Genomic DNA, 21,808 nt, shown 5'->3' with positions numbered 1-21,808 from the left:
TAGCTCTTTTAGTGTGCCTGAAGCCTAGTGATGAAATTATGAGACTTGGCAAGCTTGCAGCAATGTTGATAGGTGCCAGACCTCTCACCCAATATTTTCTTTTCTTTCCCCCATATTTCCCTATGCCTTTATCTTACTTCCTTCCAAGGAACTTGGAGCCCTTGTGAACTGCAAGTCAGGTTTCACGTGAGGTCTGCCTGATAGCTCGGATCATAAATATAAAATTGTTCTGTTAAGGCCTAATCTATTTTCAGAGGTATGTTTATAAGGTAAAAATTACTTTGATCGCTGAAACAGCATTGTGTCATTTTTGAAAGGAAATGACAAGGAAGTAACTTATCAGACCTATTTTCACCCGCCGTTAGCTTAGACCTGACAAATTGCAGCTCCAAAGTCTTGTGCCTTAGCAGTTCCAAATTAGGTTGCCAATTAATATTGATTATCTGAAAAGCAGTAGGTTGATATATATTCTATTATTAATAGCTGTTAATGCACTTTATAATACCAATCTGTTTTGCAGACATTTTCTGGTTGTTCTTTTTTAATGAGTCTTGGCAGTGAAAACCCTGTTTTTACACATGCAGAACCACAGTAACTTGTTGAAGTGTTTGTGTGTGTAGGGTTTTGTAGGGTTTGGGTTTTTTTTTCATTTTGGGTGTGTTTGTGTTCTTGTTTACTGTAACACTTAATTTTGATGAGACCAAATAGAGGCAAAGTCCAGTAATTATTTCTGTCTGAACTGGTACATTGTGGTTTCTTCTTGTGTTAGTGTGTACCAGTGCAAAACTCTTGCATCACTGCTAGATGACTTTTAATAACTTCCTTTGACATTGCCTATGAGTATTTTTGTCTCCACAGAAGCCATCTTAGGAAAACTTTCAAAATAAGAAAGACAATTTGAATAAAACAGTAAGAGGTAATTTGAGTTCCTTTTCTTGTGTTATTTAGCTGTTATGTCGCAATATGTGGAAAGTACCTGGAAAGCACAGGGAGAAGAATGGGAAATATCTCATGCATAAGGAAAAGCCTCTAACAGTGTGTGTGGGTAGACTATATACATAAACGTAGACATCAAGGTAAATGCTTTTTCCTCTTTTTTACTTCCAGAAAATTTGAATATTTGCACAATCTGATGTTACAAGTTGTAAATGCTTAGCACTTCTAAAAGAATAAATTACTTCAGTGCCTGAATGTGTAGATAACTGTCAGCTTCAAAGGATCAAGTGAGTTGGAAGGAATGTCTGGAGAACTTGGTATAGGCAGGTATCAGGAAGAATATAGAAAGCAGGGGAATATATTCAATTAATATAACAGAGTCCTAGATGTAAGTTTATGTATAAATTAAGACTAATTATGTTACAAAAAGCGAATTTCTGTGGTTCTGCTTTTAGCGTAAAAGTGAAATGTTCACTTCCCTCTCCCCATCTCTGTCATACTATGTTTCCCAATCTGCTTGTTGTAAGAATTGTTCTGCTTCTGTAAAAATTGAGTTGGAAAATTAACCTATTTAATACTTTTCAAACTACCCTTAGAAAAAAAGGCTACCTTTTGGCTTTCGAATATCCTTGTTGTGAGGTGGCTGGTTCTGTAAGGTATAAGTAACTCTGAACTCTTGACTAAGCAATTAAGAAAAACTGAAATCAGTACTGTAAAATGTGCCTTAAATCTATGGGGCTGAGATTGAAAGAGCCGTTGTTCTTGAGAAGTGAACTGATCTGAAGTTTCCCTTGAGTACGTAAAGCACAAAGATAAGGTGTAGTTTAGGTTCGCAGTCTCTGGGTTGCCTGCCTCCTGTCTTGCACTGCACCCAGTGAGGCAATGCAGGGTACTAAACCTAGCCAGAATTACTTGCTTAGACTTCTCCTTAGGGTTGTTTTTCTGACCCAAGTGTTCTGGGCTTCAGCAGGTACACAAGCACAAGGGGATTGTCAGGGCAGACCATGGGGGTTGCAACTGCCCCTGTGGGGTGAGTGCCCACCAGAGCAGGTCTGTGGGGTGATGTGAGCATCACTACTGCTGCTCGTCACTGAGCCCACCACCACACTCCCTTCATCCTTCCCTGATGTTGGTGGTGTGACTGGAGCTCCTAGACATGCTGTGGAGAGCAGGTGACCCTCTCCCTCGTGAGCACACGGTACCAGCTCTGTGGCTGTGGACCGGCTGCCAATTTCAGTGCTTGAAAATAGCGCTGGCAGCCAAGAAACTTCCAACTGCAGCTCTGCTAATGACTGGTGTTGTGGTTTTGGGCAACTCCCTTGGTTGTCTTTGACTCAGCTCCCCTTTCAGTAAAAAGGGGATGATACTTACTGTTGAGATGATTAATTATTGTGCTTCAGATGTCAAGGTCCCGACATGTATTTTTACCACTGTTATGGAGAACCTTCTCTGCTTTTATTAAGAAACTCTGGCTCCAAGAACAGGACAGATTGCAGGGACTTTTTTCTTTTGAGGTTCCCTCCCCCCCCGGTAATTTATGAAACAGATCACATTGACTTTCAGTACCAAAGTGCCAACCACCACTACCAGTCTTTTGAATCTTGGCTCCTTCTCCTCCCCTTTTCCTTCCTCTTAGAATCTCCCCCTTGACTGTCCACCCTTCATATTAAACCTTTCCTAAATTAAAGACAGGATGCTGGATAAAGTTAAAAAGAAAATTTTAGTTGAGGCTGATGTTGAAATCCTAGCAATAAGGCTAAGGGTTTGCTAACGATGTAGTGAGATATAGAAATGTTCTGCTTTTTTCTCAGAAACCCATTCTGTGTGGAGGTTGTACAGTTTCCAGGCTCAGACTTGGCTGCCAACTTGAGATGTGTCAGTAACTTGCTGGTTTTTAAAAAATAAAATTAAAAAGTCTAAAAATAATATTGGGGGGAGCCCCATGAGTGAAAGATTGCAAAATTCACATATGAGATTAAATTTAACTTAAAACCCCCTAGATATTTAAATTAAAGGAAAATATTAGTTAAGGTACCCGGACAGAGCTCTGAAAACAGCAGAAATTTGTTTGCTGTTAAATCTCCCACAAAAAATGTGCTCTCTAGGTTTATGAGTGACCTCCAGCTGCAGGTGGTAATTTCCTGCTCCAGGTGAAAGAGAGAGAAGATGTGTTTAAGGAGCAGAGAGCTCTCTGTAGTCCACCCATATGGGTGGGGGGGCTTTAAGGGCGGGCAGCTGTTGGTGCTCCTATTGGATGCCTCTCTGCAGCCCAAGGAGCAAAGCCAAAGGTGTCTCTCGTTTAGTCTCTGGTGACCCTCTTGATGCTCAGCCAGTAGCCAGGGCTTCTTGTGACTTGTGGACTCCATAAACCCCAAGTTTTAGAAAACATATTCTTTGAAATATATTCATAGGCTTCTGTCCCCAGAATGAGCCTCTGGTGTCTATTCCTTCTGTCTTTCTAGAGCAGATCATGAACTCTCACTCGGTAATTTCTGTAGCGAGTGCATAACTTCTCTTGTTACTTTTCAGAGTCTGCTCCTGACTATACGTGATGGAAGGAGACATGTCCCCTTTTTGTTTATCCATGGAGGGATGTAATAAATAGTGCATGGATGTAGTACGGTGCGTAGTGTTTTTGTTGAATACAAGTTACTGTGAGTTGATAAGTAGAGAGAAGATATGGATATCATAAACTTTGGTGCTCAGATCTGCCATTTCCATGCTTGGAAATCACTTCACGTTCCTTGTTTATCCACATAAAATTTTGAATCTCTAGCACCAATTAACGTTAGGTAGAGTAGCAGAATGGTAGATTGCAGTCTGTCCTTGAGTTCTGGGAAAAGCCTTGAATACCCAGAACTGAGGCCATGAAGCACTTTGAAGACAAATGAATTTTGATTTTAATATTCTGATGGTGCCTAGGGAGCAGCCTGTGCTTCTGAAGAGTTGTGCTCCAAGAGCCATACTAGTTGGTGTTATCCAAATGCAGAGGTCTGTATTTCTGAATGGATAGCACTGCTGCAAAGTGAGGAAGATGTAAATGCCAGAGGAACTGCACAAGATTTTAGTCAGCTGGATAAGACTGAAAGTGGATCTTGGGGAAATCGTATTTAGCAAGCTTGCTGTTGATGAGTTTCTGAGCATACCACACATCCACTGTAATTATGTACAGTCAGGCAGAGGAGTTGAATTCCTAACTCCTCAAAACTTTTTCATCTGACCAGAAGCAGCTTTTGTGGTACTAGTTTTGGCTAATGTATTCTTTATCTTCTGAGTAAATTTTGGTAGAGACGTTTAGCCACTTTGTTGGTAAGTCACTGATAACTGTTATCCTCTTTGATAAGCCAAATATGCAGACCATTTAAACTCTCCATGTAAGATGTATTCTCTGAATCTTTTCTGAAGGGAATAGACCAGAAATGCAAGTTGCCCTTGTTGTTACTGTTTTTTAGATAATACTCTACCTCCCTGCCTTGCCTTATACGAAATAACATTCTTATCCATCCAGTGGTTACGTTTCCTTCTTTAGTTGCAGATTTGTGCAGGAAATTTAGTGTCTAGATGGTGCCTGCTCTGACCCCCAGTCTTTTTTACGGGATTGTTGCCTTCCCAAATGCAGTTCCTCAAGGGTATCTCTCAGGGTTCTTCTTTTTCGTTTTTTATCCCCAGTAGTTTGTAACTTTATATTACTGCTGTAGTAAAACCAGCTGCTGTTCAGAGAAACTATACCTAGCAAAATATACACTTTACTAGAAAGTTACCTGATTGTTTTTTTGCTTACCATTGTTACCAGGTTTCATATTCTGTGCAGACGATGAGAATTGATTCCATATTTTCTTTCTGGTAATGGCAACGAACAGCATCCCATCAGGCCCCCAAAACACCAGTGAAAAAATATGAGAAGAAGTGGGGTACATGATGTCATTACAAATAACACTTACAGAATTTTGTATCATTGAACTTCTTGTACTCTGCAGTTTAGGTTTGTGTGAACATAATTACAGCTTTGAATTCTTTCTTTTAAATATTGCATGTATGTGGGGGAGTAGTTGTTTTGTTTTTGCTAAGTAGCATTTTTCCAGACAATTGCATTCATACCACTTGTGTTCTTTTTTGAAGGTTAAATTTAATGTTGATAGGGGTTTTTTTGGTCTGGTTTTTATGAGATTAAATACTAGACAGTTGCACGTTTACCATCAACTGATAGTCAAAAGGTGCAGTCTCATGAAACTAAATGAATAGGTCTTGATTTCCTGTGGGTGTGGGGGTTTGTGTGTGTGCACTGCTTACCAATAAGGAATACAGCAACTTGCTTCTGAGATAGCTATGTTGCCAACTTTTATACTGTTGAAGTAATTTTGTTAAACAGGAGAAAGAAAAAAAGTTCATAAATCATCAAATGGAATTTGTCTGCGAAGTGTGCCAACAGGGTTGGGTCTGTTTTTCCTCCTCTGTTTTATCAGGAGGAAAGCTCATTGCTTTTGTACTGTATCGGCCTTTTGCTTTCACATGGTGAGCCTTAACAGTATACTGCTTTCATGATTTATTCTAACAGTTGCCTATGAGTGTAGTGTTTGAACACACCTCTCGGAGATTAAAAAGGTCAAGACTTTTACTTCCATAGGGATGTCGTACACAGCCTCGTTTTAGGCATGTCACTCTGAAGTCACTCAAGTAATTTCCCTAGGGTGGTGTGGGTAGGCTGTGGGGATTTGGGCAATGGTACCCTCCCAACAAAGCCATCTTCTGCTGGTCAGGGAGTACTCTCTTTGGTTTGTCTGTTACAGGCTCAGATGAATTTTACCTCTAATATATCCTAGTGGTGTCCCTTTGATCCTGTGCATTGCTAGTTTGAAAACTTGTTATTTTAACAATGCCATGCTTTTTCTTTTACAAGGAAAAAGTGTACACTCTCTGGCCTTTATCCTAGTCTGTGCTATTAAAAACAGGCAAATGATTAGACCTGACTGTGTCCACTTAAACTTCTTTTGGATTTCTTGAGTAGACAACTTGAAAGAACAAATTATATCTTGTCCTTTTTCTCTCTAGTTTCTTCTGATGTGGAGCTTATAACACCATCTCCTTTTGTAGCCTTAAGAGAGGGAGATAGAATCATAAAATAGAATCATAGAATCAACCAGGTTGGAAAAGACCTCTGAGATCATCAAGTCCAGCCCTTGATCCAACACCACCATGGTTACTAGACCATGACACTAAGTGCCACATTCAGTCTCATCTTAAAAACCTCCAGGGACAGTGAATCCACCACTTGCCTGGGCAGCCCATTCCAATGTCTGATTACTCTCTCCATAAAAAATTTCTTCCTAATATCTGACCTAAACTTCTCCTGGCAGAAATGATGAAGTCTTTACTAGAAATATCCTCTGAAGCTGAACTAGTTACACCATCAATCCCACTAACAAAACTCAGCTGAAGAAGCACTTTTTTGATACCATGCTGGGAAGATCTCCAACGAGCTTTTAAAAAAGCTTGTTGAAAAAGATGGAAAATGTGCTTGGGGTGTACCTGTGCAGCTTGCTCTGTAACTTTTTCCTTTTATGATATTTTGGATGGACCATACTGCCTTGAAAACTTAGCATTTCTACCAAGAGGGGTTGCTGTAGAGCCCTTAAGGGGTGCCTGCTTTATCTCTCTTGCAATTGCTAAATGTGTGCTTCCTGTGTCACCAACTCAGAGACCAGCTGTTGTTCCTCAGTTCTGATTTGAGAGTCAGAGCCAGATGAGGGTGTGTTCTTGCTTCTTCAGTTTCTAGACATGGTGCAAGGGAAAGCAAGCAATGTCCTGACATGCTCTGATGAAGAGTGGAGTCTTGAGATGATTTGTGGCTCTGACAAAAAGAGGTGCAAACTACTGTTTAATCTAGACTTTACCAGGTACTTAAGGGTCATCTGTAGAATGATCTGAAGTTCTGACATTGTTTTCTGCTGGGATGTGTTATTGCATGAGGTTTGAGTGAAAGTAGCAATGGCCAATGTTCAGTAAAACCGTAGCTGACAGTGGTTTAGACAAGGTATTCTCTTACAGTATTAAAGTACTTTTATTAAAGCAAGAAAAATGGCTGTGTGTCCAGATGTCACCTTGAAGGATCCCAATACAAGACTCAGAGCAAGTAATGCTGTTTAGACTCTGGTGAGTCACATACACTTAGGAGATCGTGTGCTGTCTATCATGCAAGACAAGTTCACATTTGCTTAGGCTACCTTCTTGTCATACATGGGTTTGGCTTTCACTACTGATTAAATTTTAAATTATTCCCCTGTGTTTTCAGATGTTGATGTAATATTAAAGTGTCAGTCCTTTTTTAGTTGCTTGTCCTCTTCCATATATGTGTATATTTATTTCTTATTAAAGAAATACACTTTTATGTAATTGTATAATACTATCTGAAGAATAGTTGAAGGGGAGGGACTGGTCTTCTATGTTCTTTTTCTCCTGTTTAAAACAGAGACTGATGTGATATTTACTAGCAGTCTCTTGCTGATCCAGGGGCATTGTTTTTAAAGAACAGGCCCTGAGAGTATTCTTTTCATTTGGAAGGGGTTGACATCAGCTTTTCATGTTCAGCCGGTGTAGATGGGACATATGAAATACAGCCATACAGGTTGCTGTTGATGAGAATGTGGTTTGTATAAGTAGTTTCCTTAGAAGGTGATGAACTTGTTCCTTAATAATTTAATTACTTAATTTTGGGAAATCAAGCAGGACATGAGGATTTCTGGTGGTTAGCCCAACAGCAAATCACTTTAGCCTGAGTGTGCCTCAGAGTTTTGACCTGTGTGAGACAATTTATAATATGTGCCTCAGAAGTACTGTGAAGGTACCAAATTAATGCTTTCAGTGGAATCATAGGATGCTTTGAATAAAGCTTTATAGAAGTGCACCGTGTTCTTATACACAAACTATTTGGTATTAATAGTATCTCTTAAATGACAAGAAAAATGAAATGTGCCAGATTTGTGAAGCTGGAGAAACGTTTACTCATTATTTTGAAAGAGCTGGAAAGTGCAGATGGAGAAGGGAGGATGGAAATCTAGATTTGGATGAAAAAATCCCATGGATGTGGTTTTAAAATCCTTCATTTTGTTACCTTGTGTCTGTAAATTGTATTTGTAGGTGGCTGGGCATTTCTGAGCAGGGTGAGAGGGAAGAGAGAGTTCACAGTTCACCAATGCAGAGCAGAGGAAGCTACTGTGCAAACTCTCTATTTGAAGATGTGACAAACCAGGAACTGTTGTAGTCCTTTTATTAAATAGGAAATACATGCAACCACAAAAGACAAGTGCCTGGCTGGAACATGTATTAGAAATCTGAAATTGCAAAGGACAGTCTTTCAACCTACTTTACTGTTTGGATAATACTTCAAAAGCTGAAAAAAAAAGACCAGTGTGCAATGTGCCTGCAGAATAACAATTAGCAGCATTTTAACCTGCTTGTCCACAGTAGGGTTTTTTCATAAAATCATAGAATGGTTTGGGTTGGAAGGAATCTTAAAGATCATCTTGTCCCAACACCCCTGCCATGGATAGGGACATCTCCCACTAGACCAGATTGATAAAAGCCCCATCCAACCTGGCCTTGAACACTGCCAAGGTTAGGGCATCCACAGATTCGCTGGGCAACCTATTCCAGTGGCTCACCACCCTCACAGTAAAGAATTTCTTCCTAAAGTAAGGAATTTCTTCCTAAAGGACAGTGATGCCTTTATCTGTGCCACTGTAACTGCGATGCAGGTGCTCTTCATAGTGTGTGGGGATCTTTGCCATCCTGTCCAAGCTTCGGAGCGTCTCTGTCTGTCCTTCCTTCCTAGGCTCCAGTTCTCCTCTGCCACAGTCTCTAATGTGGCCTTACGAAAATGGTTTAGTTTGCTTGAAGCCGGCTCACAGAGAATGAGGAAGAGTCACTCATCTCAGGTGGCTGGAGCTTCTTGCTGTATTTTAGTTATTTCAGTTGGTAACAGTGAGGTGTGAACTTTCTGTGAGAGGTTAGAAGTGAAAGTCCTGCCTCTCCATTGCTTGGGATACTAGCATGCTCAAAATGAGGAAATAGCTACCCTTTAACTTTGTGATGGAGGCCAAAACACTAAAAAAACCCCCCAGATTTATTCAGGGAATGAGCTTGATTATTTGGGAACAGCTACATGATGATCAGGGTGTTTTTCCAATGGGCAAGTTGGCCATCCTTCGTTAGGTTGGGCCGATTAAACATTTAATTTTTAAATGAGCTGTGGTAGGTATGTTCTTAGCTACTCCATTCAATATTCTAGGGAAGGCTTTGTGGCTAGTAATTAATTCTGGTAATTAATTCTACTTTTGAGCTAGGTTCAACAAATGGCTGCACAGGTTTTATTTAGGCAGTGCTAACCTGAGGAGATGCGTTGAAACTTCTTTGACCTCTGTTAAAAAGTTAAAGCTCTATTAAACTTTAGCCTAGGAAATGAACACCTTTAGATCTACATTATGGTGTTCCTGTTCTGCAAATAAATCCATGTGGGCAAAAAGCACTGAGCCCTTGGGTCTGGTATCTAGACCCTTGCTTTTAAAGGGAATCTTCTCATACAGGCTGTAACATCTTGTGTGACACCTTCACATGTGCTACTTTTCCAGCACGCCCTTGCAATGCTTGTGCCATTTGTCTGAAAGATAAAGTTTCTTACTCTAAAAAAGCAAAAGTACTACAACTAAATTGGTGCTTTTGCCTATAAATATTACTGTTATTTAATAATGATAGGAATTCTCCTTTTTGAGCTGAAAGCAGAAGCAGCACTATGTTCTGACAAGTTGTTCTGACTCAACTTCAACCATAACTTTTTAATAGTCACTAAATGCCTTATTGTATTTAAAAAACAAAACAAATATTTTTGTTTTGTAAGAACCAATATCTGATATGACAGCATAAAGCAAAAGTTTATTATGCATATACAGTTGAAATAAGTTAACTTATTTAAACTGTATTGTAGACACAATGCTTCTGCATTTGAAAAAGTTTCATGACTCCATATAACCATATCAACATATTTCCATAGTTAATTTCCAGCCTACAATTGTATTATCCCTTGTCTAATGGAACATCATAATATTAAGTAAACTAATAACGCTAATGTTAATGTTGCTGATGCTTTATTAGATACTACATAAAGAAAAAAAAAAGCAAAACACTGAAAAAACAACAACACAACAAATCCTACACTCACTTAGCCAGGATATGTTTTAATTCGTGAAGTTTTTCTGGGGGAGGAAGTGAAGGGCAGATCTAAAATTATTGTATCCAGTGCTCAAAATGGACCAGTATGCAACTGCATGCTGAACTGTTGTGTACTGTTGCTTATGAGGACATCAAATATGCACCGAGTGCTCTTCAGCACTTTTCTGCAGAAATGGTCACATTTTATGCTGGGACTCCTGTCATGTTTATGTATGTCTACATATATGCAGCAAATAGAGTATTAATGTAGTGAGCATAAATGGGTGATGAGACAATGTGATTATTCGGAAAGGGAAGGGAGAAGTAACTAAAAGCCTTTAGTTGGTAGAACTGAGATAGTTTTTTTCAAGATCACTGGTAATTATACTGAACAAAGCTATTGCTTACTAAATTTGAAAATGCCACCAAAAATCAGGGTATGGCAAAGACATCCTTTGTCACACAGGGTTAATTTCCTTTTGGTGTGGGCTTATTTGATTAGTATGAATGTTAGCACAGACCAGTTCAACTCTATGCAGGGAAGGGCTCTCTACATTCTGGAGAGCAGTTTACGTTGGAAGGGAGCTGGGGTGATGGTAAAAAGCTAACAAAATACAGAGGCCTTGCAGCACTAATAAAATAATGGATATGGCCTTGGAATGCAAAAGGCAAGCATGTCCTCTAGGAGTGTATAGTGTTTTACCAGTCTATGATGGCACAGGATTATTACTGGAATAGAGTCCAATTCTTATGTGCCTGGAGAAAACTGCGAGATTGATTACAGTTGGAAAACCTGTTTTGATGTTAGATTTTTAATTATTTTTTTTTAATAAAAAGTTTTGCATGCTTACTTCAAGTGAAGTGGCTGAGTTGTATTTTGCAAATATCTATAGAGGAAAGAAAGTACAAAGCTCTTCAGTTTAGTAGGAGGAGATATAATGAGACTGAATAGCTGAAAGTTGAGACCAGATGAATCTGGGCTGCTTGTAACACACAAATTATTAAACAGAATAAATTGCTCGCTAAAACAACTCCCTTTGGATGTGATGTATTCTTGATCACTTGCTTATGAATTGGACTGCATGGTTTTATTGCTGCTGTATATATGTATATAGCAAGAAATGTATCTGCACGTGGGTCTCTGGCATGCCTTGAATGGAAGGTCAGACAGGTGATCTCAATGGTCCATTCTGCTTTCCAGGTCTGTGGGAGGCAGGTAGAGATCACCCAACCCTGTGAAATGTTGTACCAGCCAAGTCTGGTGTTTGTGCTCATATTTATTCTCAATACCATCTCTAGGAGGCCAGTGAGGTTTTCTGGTTTGTTGTTTCTTTTCTCTCTTTGGCATATCTGGGTTTTGTTTCCTGACTCAGAAGGGAGAAAATAGAATTTAAGTCCTGCCTACCCATTCATGTGGAGAGTGGCTTCTGTAGCTAAAGCAGGGGGTGTCCTGAGGGGCTTTGGGTTTTTTATTCAATAGTTGGGAGGTGGGGTTTTTCATTTTGGTTTGGTTTGGTTTTTTTTGAGGAAGATGAAAGGAGTCAGATAAATCAGATTTTGCATCTGTAAAGATATCTTCCTGAAGAAAAGAACGGTACAAGTAGAATAGAGAGGAAAATGAACATATGATCATGGGTTTTATTCAATTTTTGCTTGATCTTTTGGGAAATAGGTGAATTTGCACAGGTCATGGAAAATGAAAAGCTAACTCACTAGGGACCCTCCACTGTTACTTCAGTTCTCCAGATTCATTCCATATCAGTAATAACTGGACTTATTTTTCTTTTCCTGGTGACTGTTTAACCCATATAAAATGAAGTTTATCTTAATCCAATTTCAAATAGAGACATATTTCCATCACCGTGTCAAACTTCTGGCACACTTTTTGCAATGTGTTACCCTGTGTTCTACAGAGAGATGGAGATCACACTAGTCGAGTTTCTTGCCTGCCTCTGGATTTGCCTTTTCAGGTTGGAGCAGAAGTCACAAGGTAGATCTGTGCAACACTGCTGCACCTGAGCAGTGGACCAACTTGGCAATTCTGTATTATTTACAGGGGTCAAAATAAAATTCATATATGCAATTTAGCGTCTTAAAAAAAACACCCAGAATTGCACTTCTTGTCCCTACAGTAGCAATGCTTGTGTAGAAATCTTTGTCTGGACACTGCTGGTCAGAAAGCCTTTTGTGGGGAATGAAGTTTTGTGTTTTAATGAAAATCCAGTGTTTTCGTTGCATTTACGATGTTATGGCAGAGCTCTGTTTCACTGAGTATGAGAAGCTCCATGAGAATGGCAGAGAAAATGACACTGCCTTCACTTCTGACACGTATTACATGTGAATAATTTATGGTACTTCATTGCAAATGGAGTGTTCTGTAGTATATTTGTAAATAATGAATTCTTTATGACAGGACATCTGTATCTGTGGATCCTGTCTCACAGAACTGATTTTCTAAATACACTTCATGATAAGATGTCTATCCCTTTTCCCAGGCTGCCCTGTAATAAAGTACTTTTGTATTTCTGATGTATCTGTTGTCCATTTTGACTCTGACTCATAAATGATCTGTAGAATTTTGTGTTGTTTGTGAGTTGATATGTTAATTTCATTTCATAATTAGGTATATGTAAGCATTCTGATTTTTGTACTGTGCAAAATCAGTTTAATGGAAGACTTAGATGCCACTTAAGTTTGCTTCTTCTAACTTTCCTGAAGAGAACATATTTTGTAAGACAGTACTTAACTTTTTTAATTCATGAGAAGTAGTTTCTGGTTATGCCAGTAGTTTGTGGGGTGCAGTGTGCTAAGTGCAGTGCAGTGTGCAGTTCACAGTGGTGATGCAAGAAATGGGGAACTAATGCCTTTTTGGCCCAGAATGTGACTTTGGGGCTAACATCTTCCCTTGCTGATCTGTGCAGTTTGATAATACTCACTTGAAGGCTTACTTTGTCTAGGTCACTCCTACAGTTCGTTCCCTAACAGGACTCTAGCAAAACTTCTCCAGCTGTTAAGAATAGTCACTGGCAGTGCTAGCTATAAACTGTATTCTCTGCAAAATGTTTAAGCATTCAGCCTAGTTACTTCTTGCCACAGGTTTGTGGAAGAGGCTGCTTTACACCCTCCTGCCTGAAATCTTCCATGTGAGCATGGGGTAGAATTTTGGTGGTGTGGGAGAAGCGGACACCTTGGAGGGCTTCAGATTCTTGGCCCACCAGTGGGTGGTTGAAGGGGTTGATGTTGCCTGTGTTGACCTTCTGACTTGAGCAGCTGTCTGATGAACCAAGCCACTAAAAAGATCCAAGGTGGAAAAACAATTTTCCACAAGGAAAGGGCTAGTTTGTCACTAAGCCCATTTTGGTAACTTATTTTTCCATGTGGTCCACAGCAGGATTCACCTATCTCAGTGAGGGGGCAGCTGATTGAGCTCAAGGCTGGGAGCTCTGCAGGCAGATTGGCGGCAGATCCCTGGACCGGGTGGGAGGATGGCTGTGCAAGTTACTGGACAGCAAGAAATGGAAGCATGTTTGGAGGGGTGTGGGTGAAACACTACCATTACCATCTTACCCGTATTTGCTAAGGCAATGGGATACCTTAGTTATGGTGCCACATGGATGAGAAATGTGCCAAGAGGGAAAAATGCTTTAGTTTAGGTATGCTAAAAAAAACCCCTACTGTATTTTCGATTTTTAAAAAGGATGGGGAGTCATCTGTGAAATTATCTCGTGCATACCCTCCCTCATCAGTCCATGGTGCCCAGGCAGCAGTGAGCCTGGTCCCCTGCCATCCTCTCCTCTTCCCCCCATCACTTGTCTTCCCTTTTTCCTCCCTGTCCCATAATTACTCTCAAGAACCTAGTACCAGTGACCAATTTCAAAGCTAATGTACTAGTAATCCTTTAGAATTCCCTCAGAAAGGAAGAGAAGTTAATGCTGGGTGCCCACTTGCCCCTGTGTGGCTGCCGCAGTTGCTTAGCAGCCAGCGGAGGCACTGGAGAGGAGCAGCTCTCCCCTCCCTGAATCATCTCTGGAGAGAAATGAGAAGACAGTTATTACTGGTCAGCTTCATTAGCATCTTGTTTTCTCTCCATCTCTCCTGCACGCATATACACACCCTTACCTCACTCTGCTCAGCACTTTCTCACGAGCTGTGGAATGGCGTCTCCCGCATTCAAGCAACCCTCACTGCTCACAGGCTCAGAGAAATAAGGCAGCAGCCATCCCAGGCAACTGTGAGGCCTTAGTCTGCAGGATCACGAATGCGCTGTGTAGATGTTTTACTGTCTCTTTCAAGAGTGGGGTCGTTAGGCGCTTCACCTGACAAGGTTGTGGTTTTGCACATAGACCTCTTACTTAAGTTTTCAGTTTTCAGTTGTAGGGTGCTCATCGCTTTTCACCACTTTTCCTTGCAGGCTCTGACAGAGTAGTTCTCCTTAGTCTTCCTGCAATATCTTGAAGACATCTCCAGCTTTTGGCCAAAAGCTGTGGCCTATTCTGTTACCACAAGTGGTAGTAAAGGATGCCAGCCCCTGCCTTGATTGCCCTGGTGCAGGGTGGTTGAGATCTTGGATGGAGGGTGGGCTGTGACCAGGGAGGCTGAGGGGTGTTGGATTACTCTGAGGCTGCCCCACAGAGCAAAAACACCCTGAAAACACAGCAGATGGCCTAGAATGATGATGTCTGTTCAGCTGCCAGAGCAGCTTTGTTACACATGAGGGCTGAAGAAAAAGGTCTTTGAAAAAGGATGGGTACCAAGATGTCATTTATAGAAGTTCAGCTTTGTTTCAGAGGGGTTTCTGTAAACCTGACCTGAGAAGAAGGAATTAAGAGTCCCTCTAACCCCTGGTATATTCAGTTAACTACATATAATTCAGATCACTACATATCTAGCTGTGGTTGTACATGACACTGTAATACACTGTTTCGGAGCAGAAACTGTCTCAAAGTGATACAGCTGCAAAGTGTCCAGTCCAGTGGGATCATTCCTTGCTTATTTGTTCTTTAAGAACACTCCTTCTGATAGGCACCTCTGATTTCAGTAGAAGTGAGTGATGTGAACAGAGAATCAGCCAATTTGATGTGTCATTATACTTTTCATTTTAATGCAGATTCCTAGATAGCCACAAATTTAGAGTTGGAGGAACGAGCACATGATTGATATGAAGAAATATAGCGGGAAGTGCTTGGATTTTCTTTTTATAAGGCTAATTGTGTTAATTTGCTTGAGATACAATTATCTCAATGGGATTGATTTGTTTAATTAACTCGGGATGCCTGCAGGTGAAATAGTGAGTATAAATAGAAGGACAGTGGGGAATGCATCACTAATGTTTGTATTGCAGAAGGATTGACTCATATGTAAATGAAGTGCTGCAAGCCTGCCAGGCTAACCTAGTTCTGTGGTGGTTTCTAGATATATAAAAAAAAAATATCTCATGCTGTCATGCATAACACAGGGCTCGTGCACTCAGGAATAAGTTAGGGAAGAGTGTACACCGTAGTACTAAGGACAAATATACCTTTCTCCTGCTGTAAATACCGTGCATATGAGCACTTCTTTGAGCACTGCAAAAGGATAGTGTCCAAAGGATACAGTTTGTGCGAGACCACTGTGGTAGCACTGCCCTGATGCAACACAGCACGTCAGTCCTCTGGTGAGAAATCACTGCAGTTTCTTGTTCCAAACATTGCAAAGGCCACTTCTAAACAGAGAGCACGAGTAACCTGTATCTGCATTCCTGGACGGAAGTCCTGTAGCATTACATGTTCTCGTTCCCAGCTCCCTCTGCTTTACTGTGTGGACGTACTACGCTGCAGAGGATTAGATGTCTTAATAGACCAGTTCTGCAACCTGTGTTTGTGTCCTTTGCCTGCTGTTTGCAAGCGCCGTATCCGATACTATAACGTGTCCTTTGTCCTAAGGTGGATGATTACGTTCAAGGCCCAGAGAGGAAATTCTGAGCCTCTTCTGTCAGTTTGGTCCTGTGCCATACAAAATCTTATATCCTACATATATGGAGGACAGGTGGATATTTCTGATCTTTCTCCTACCTAAAGTAAATTACTTATTTTTAAGTAAAATGAAACTGTAGTCTTTCTCTGAATCTTTCGGAGATCTTCTTCATAGCTTGTGGCAAAATATTGTGCAAATTGAGCACTGATTATAAACAAAATAAAACTAGATCAGCAGAGCAGTGCCACAGAACCAAACCAACTAAACAAACACACATTTCATTTTAGCAGCTTCAGGTGTATTGCTGTTTCAAAAATGCCCTTGCTTCTGCACGATGAGAGTGTATAGGAGCCCTGTCATCTTTTCCACAATTCTTTTTTTTTTATATCCTTGATAGTTTATCCATCCCGCGTTAGTGTGGGTGCTTCAAGCTTCTCCATCTCTTTCTGTACAGAAATCCATCTTTGTCCTGAATTATTCTTGTCCCCATATTCTGAGGCTTTTACTACATCTGCTATCTCAAGAAGAGATCAGACGATAAGAACCAAACACAGCAGTCTGATGGAGAACACGCTTCTGATTTATACCATGGCTCTTGTAGGTCTTATCCTTTAGATAATGATGTGAATGCTTTCGTCTTGAAAACGGAAAGAAAGAATATTTCTAAGTTCTATCTTTGCATATCTAGCAGTATGTTTCATTTATTTGTTGAACACTTGATTCAAATATTGAGTTACTCCAGAACTGTTAAACCCAGCAATCAGTTTTGAGTGCTTCGCATTTTTCATTTAAATGCACTTTACTTTTTATTGATCTGCAGTGGATTTAATTTGCCCCTTGGCCTGGCCTTATGTGGTTCATCTGGAATTCTTTCCAGTCTTCTCTGGCTTTGACAAACTGTAAATGGTTTTGTCATCTGTGGGATTTTAGCTGTTTGGGTTTTTAATGGGGAGGGGAGAGGAGGTGTTGCCTTCATATGTTTCAGTTCATTCAAGTATATATGATACACTGCTATCCCAGTGTAGAGATGAGGGTATTCCTCCCTTTCTTTTCCTCAGTGAAAGCTGTTTGTTTTGTTCTCATGTGTTTTTGATGTCTCTGCTGCTTTCTAATCTGCATGGATGCTCTCCCTAATAAACTTCAATTTTCTTAGTAGCATAAAAAGATTTTGTCAAATATTGTTTTTAAGTGCAATTCCCAGCCTTTTTTAATCCATACTGGTGTTAACAAGCCAAAAGTATTCATTAACAGTAAAGAGAAAAATATGGAAGTGTGTATCTGTTGGAGAAACCAGGCTTGGAAAAATGTATCTTGTCAGAAATATTTGGATTATGCTTACCAAATGTACAGGTCTTCCACCTTCAGGAAGGACACTGTTGCTCCAGCCTTTGCTTGCTTTGCTTTTTGTTATATCCTAAACCTTCATGTAGGCTCAGTTCGTTTTGAATAGAGAGGACTCTTTCTGTCCTGCTGTCACTAGAAATAGTTTGAAATTGTCCTGCCTTACTGTTTGTCTGCCTGAAGGAAAACTGTGGTTTGGGTTTATTGGGTAACGGTGGGGGGTGGGTGTGTTTGGTTTTTGTAGCAGGTCCCTCAGCTTTTCCTCCTCTGCTTTGTGCTGAAAAGAATCCCTTTCCATACGTGTCACTTGAAGCCAGGACATTCATGTATGTTTTAGATGTCTTATGAAAATACTGGAACCCTCAAGAAACTGTCACACTTCTTCCATCTTGCCAACAGCCCACTGAGCGATGTTAACTCTACTGTCAAGGTAAAGGCCTTGATCCTTCTGGTGTTTGCCCTGACTCACAAATGTGTTTTCTGTCCTGCCTGTAAAGTGGGGTTTACCAGGCTTTTGACTAGAACTGAGTTTACCCAGTAATGCCAGTTTATCTTTTTCAAGTAAATACTACAAAGGCAAGTGGTAGGCAGCCTTTGTAACTTGCATCACTGATCTCCCAGTGTCTGTGGTTGTGAGGAGGTGTTTGATTCCCTTTTGCTTGTTCTCTTTGGGTTAGGGTAAAATGGCAATATCTGAGGAGGATTTGTGGTCTGTTGAAGGAAACATTATAAAGAAACATACTTAAAGTTTCTTTGAAGCTCAGGAGTTAAGGAATAATAACTCTTCTCCCCAGGACACAGTTTCTGACCCAGTTATGTAGATTTCAATTAGAGGGCTTCATTGACATAAAGAAGTTTTGGTTCTGCCTTAAAACCACTGCAGGAAAAGGTCTTTATGTAAGTTTTAGTTTACGTTTGTTTTTTTTAATCTGTTACACTATTGAAGTATTAAATAACTTCATACTGCAGGAGCTTATTCTTTCCAGTCCATGGCTTTCCCTGAGGAAAAAGTGAATACGCCTTCTCAGAGACACTTTGAAAATGATGCTACACAGACATGCAGGGATATGCACACACGTGTGTACAGCCTGGGGTGGTAAGGGGGTAAGATTGTGAAGGAGGCATAGTAAGCTGCTCTGATGGGAAACTAAGACTGTGAATTTCATTTCAGAAATCATGAAGTATCATGCTTTTACTATGTACTTATGTGTTCAAATGCATACTCAGAGATATTAAAAAAATATTTTTCCAGTGTGTGTTATTTCTAAATTGCAAATTACTTGCATGTAAAAGATGCAGTGTGCTTTCTACAAAATTACAAGAAATTTTCTTCCACATTCTGCAGAATAGTTAACTAAAGCAGCTCTAGGCATTTTGTTCCTGTCTATAACTTGAATTAGGAAAACACATCGCTGTGATTGGTGCATTTAATGGCCTCTCACGTTTCATAAAGGTAGGTTCAGAAATTTGTACCATAGATTATGGTAGATCACTGTAGGCCAGGTAAAGAAAATCGATTGCAAAAGACACATCGACACTTCAGAGGAAGTTAGATTAAAGTGGAAATCATTATTTCTCTCAGAGTGGACCCTTACAGGAATACAAACTGAGTAATGCAGCTGGATGGAGAGGGAAGATTGCATCTACTGCAGGAACTGCTTGGGACAAGGTAGTACTGATATGACAAACAGCAAAAGGGCCTGGACATGGACTAAGGAGTATGTTGATTCATATTCTGGGTTTATTTTTAAAAAATCCTCAAGGATGGTGCTGTGAAACTGTGAAGAGCCAGCAGGAATATGAATGAAAAACTAGAAAAGACATCAGGTAGGAAAAAAAGTCAGAGAACAAGGATGATTTGGAAACGGTTTGAGGTTTTTGATATAACAAAGGCTATATATTGCTGCTCTTGAAGTATGCCATGCAAAGCCCCAACTCTCCCTTTACTGCAGGAAGGTTTTTTTTCTCTGTGGTATTTTAGAAAGCCACATCTTCAAGTAAAATTGAATTTGACTTGTTTTTTTCTTGATAATTCTTGACACCTGCTTATTGGATATATACTTGTCGTGCAGGCCATCTGAGATGCCACTAAGGGTTGGTATTCCTGAAGGACATTTTCCATGTGGTTTTAAAAATAATACATTCTGAAATGAAAAATGCCTTTCTCCATACTATTTCATAAGATTTAAATATTTTTCCCCTGTTGCCCTCACTGGAGTGGAGAAAATAGGTTGACTGAAAAGCTGACTATCAAATTAAATTTGTGCATGTTTTAAATAACTTTTCACATTGAATCTCTGAGATTTTTTTTCTCTGTATCTGCAGAAATGTCATCTGAAATTTTTCTTAGTCCAAGATTTTACCAGGGCAAAATCTCAAATACGTATACATTCATTTCCTTTGCCCTCTTTTTTTCCACTTCTACACCAAGTTGTGCCTCTTTTCCCTTCCCTTGTGTGTCCTTTCCTAGTGTTTGCTCACCCAGATGAGTTTAGGCTTGGGATACATAAGCATACCTGCTTCCATGAGGCAGCTGTTACACTCCACTGCATGTGTATGGATTTCTGTTTGCCATAAACCAACTTGTTTATACATACCATGCAAAACATGGCTGGTTTGTCGGGACTGGAGAAGCTTTTTAGCGCTACATAATATTCTGTGTGAGGGGAGGTGGTTAGAGTTAGGAATAACTAGTTCATAAAGTAGGACGGAGCTGTTTTTACAGGAAAACTTGCTCTATTTTGCATCTTTTGAGTGGCAAGTTGGGAAAAAATCATGATTTTTGCTTTTAATTCTGTGAATTCCTGTAATGTTTAGAAAAAATGTGAATAGAATTTACAAGATTATTGAAGATTATGCAATGGTCCCATATCTGTGAGCAGTTCAGGGAAAAAAAGTCACTGCTACTTGTACTGTCACTTAAATATGATATGAGAGAGACACTTCCCTCCCCTGCTTCCTGCCTCCTTTTATGTTCTTTGCAATGTGAATATACCAACATCTATTTGAAAGTTATTTTCGTCACCTAGGCCTTCTCTTTCACATCTACCTCAGAAGCAACGCGTGCATCCTGGCGGCATGTGTTTGTTTAATCTAAGGAAGAGCAAAACTTGTTCAGATGACCGCAAAAGCAGAAACAATTGTTTGCCTGAAGATGATGGTGTGCATGTGTTTACCTCACCTTTAGTTTTGTAATCACTTTTTCCCAGGTCCAAAAGATAATTTCCTAGGTGATAATAGCTAATAGAATGCAAATACTGTGTGAATTATACTTGCACCTACGTGCATCACTCACGTTGTACCACAACAAAGGAAGAGAAAGAAAACAGATAGTGGTCCTTGTTCTGCAGTGTGTTGAGGGCCCTTGACTTGTCCTGAGGCAAACAAAAAAATGGATAGATACAATAGAGTAGAAGTTATTTTTTTCCCCTCTCAGCTCTTCACCACTTCTGGTTCTGCGTAGATGTGATGGAACTGTTGTTCGAGTGTTAAATAATATACATACTTACATAAGAACAAGTTCTATCCCTTTTTTTGTGGGAGTGGTACTGCGTGTAAGGATTTTTTTTTTCAAATTCACGACAGCAGCGTTAAGGGCTGCTGAGATTCTCATAATATTTCTTCCTTACAGTGCTGTCCAGTGGGAAAGGCTGGCTGCTTGGTGGCTTGTATGTGGCGCACCTCGGGCATTTGCTACGTGCCATTCAGCTTTTGCGCCACAGTGGTCTAATGGCACACGCAGCACTTTGGTATGTCTCGTGGTCATTTTGATTTAGGTGGTTGTTCTTGTGGTGGTTTGTAGTGGGTGGGCAGCTGTACGTGTTTGGAGGTGGTTTCAGCTGGGCGGGGGAGGTTTTGGTGTGTTTTAGTGTTAAACACAATTCCAGAGGTGACTCTCTTGTGGTTCTCTAACATAACAGTGGGAAAGTATTGGATCTTTGATGTTTGCCTTGCAGAAAGTTTTCCCTCCTCTCTGTTCTGTACCATTTGCACCTGCCCTCATCACAGCCTGCTTTCCTGCAACCTTGTCTTCATTAATAACGCACTGTAGCCCATCTACAGACCAAGTGACATCTTGTCCCTAATAAGCTGATACTGGTTAGCTGTAAAAAAGGTTTAACTGAACTTACTGCTGTTGTGGTTTATGTAAAAAGACAGAAGTATCAATAGTATCAATAACAGGATGTTCTAAGTTGTCCTAAGCTTAAGCTTCTGACTGGATCAGCTAATTTCCTTAGGCGCCTGACTTCTCCTACTTGTCCTTGCAGTCAGTAGAGATAAAGGGTCTTTTCTTTAGGGCAGCTCAGCAGGAACTGAATTTCAGTGCTCTGATCACATTATCTTCTAGAAACTTTTTATTTTCTCTTTTTCCCCCCTC

At 40.1% G+C, this 21,808-nt stretch overlaps 1 protein-coding gene across 7 annotated transcripts in view; it reads left to right on the top strand.

The window, feature by feature from the left end:
* The window catches only part of TRERF1 (transcriptional regulating factor 1), a 74,040-nt gene that overhangs the window by 2,905 nt on the left and 49,327 nt on the right, over positions 1–21,808 (top strand). The window contains exon 1 of one of the 7 annotated variants that reach the window (XM_027641373.1): positions 954–1,076. The exons of 5 other annotated variants lie outside the window; for them this stretch is intronic. The gene's annotated coding sequence lies outside the window, so the exon portion shown is untranslated. Of the gene's footprint in view, positions 1–953; positions 1,077–21,114; positions 21,180–21,808 lie in introns of those variants that run through there. One more of the 7 variants, XM_027641374.1, reaches the window with a different exon arrangement.

Source organism: Corapipo altera, unplaced genomic scaffold (genome assembly GCF_003945725.1).
Source record: "Corapipo altera isolate COAL_440 unplaced genomic scaffold, ASM394572v1 48b, whole genome shotgun sequence".
In the NCBI taxonomy this organism is placed as follows: domain Eukaryota; kingdom Metazoa; phylum Chordata; class Aves; order Passeriformes; family Pipridae; genus Corapipo; species Corapipo altera.
The sequence above is the reverse complement of the archived record's forward strand: the minus strand, read 5'-3'. Positions and strand labels throughout refer to the sequence as shown.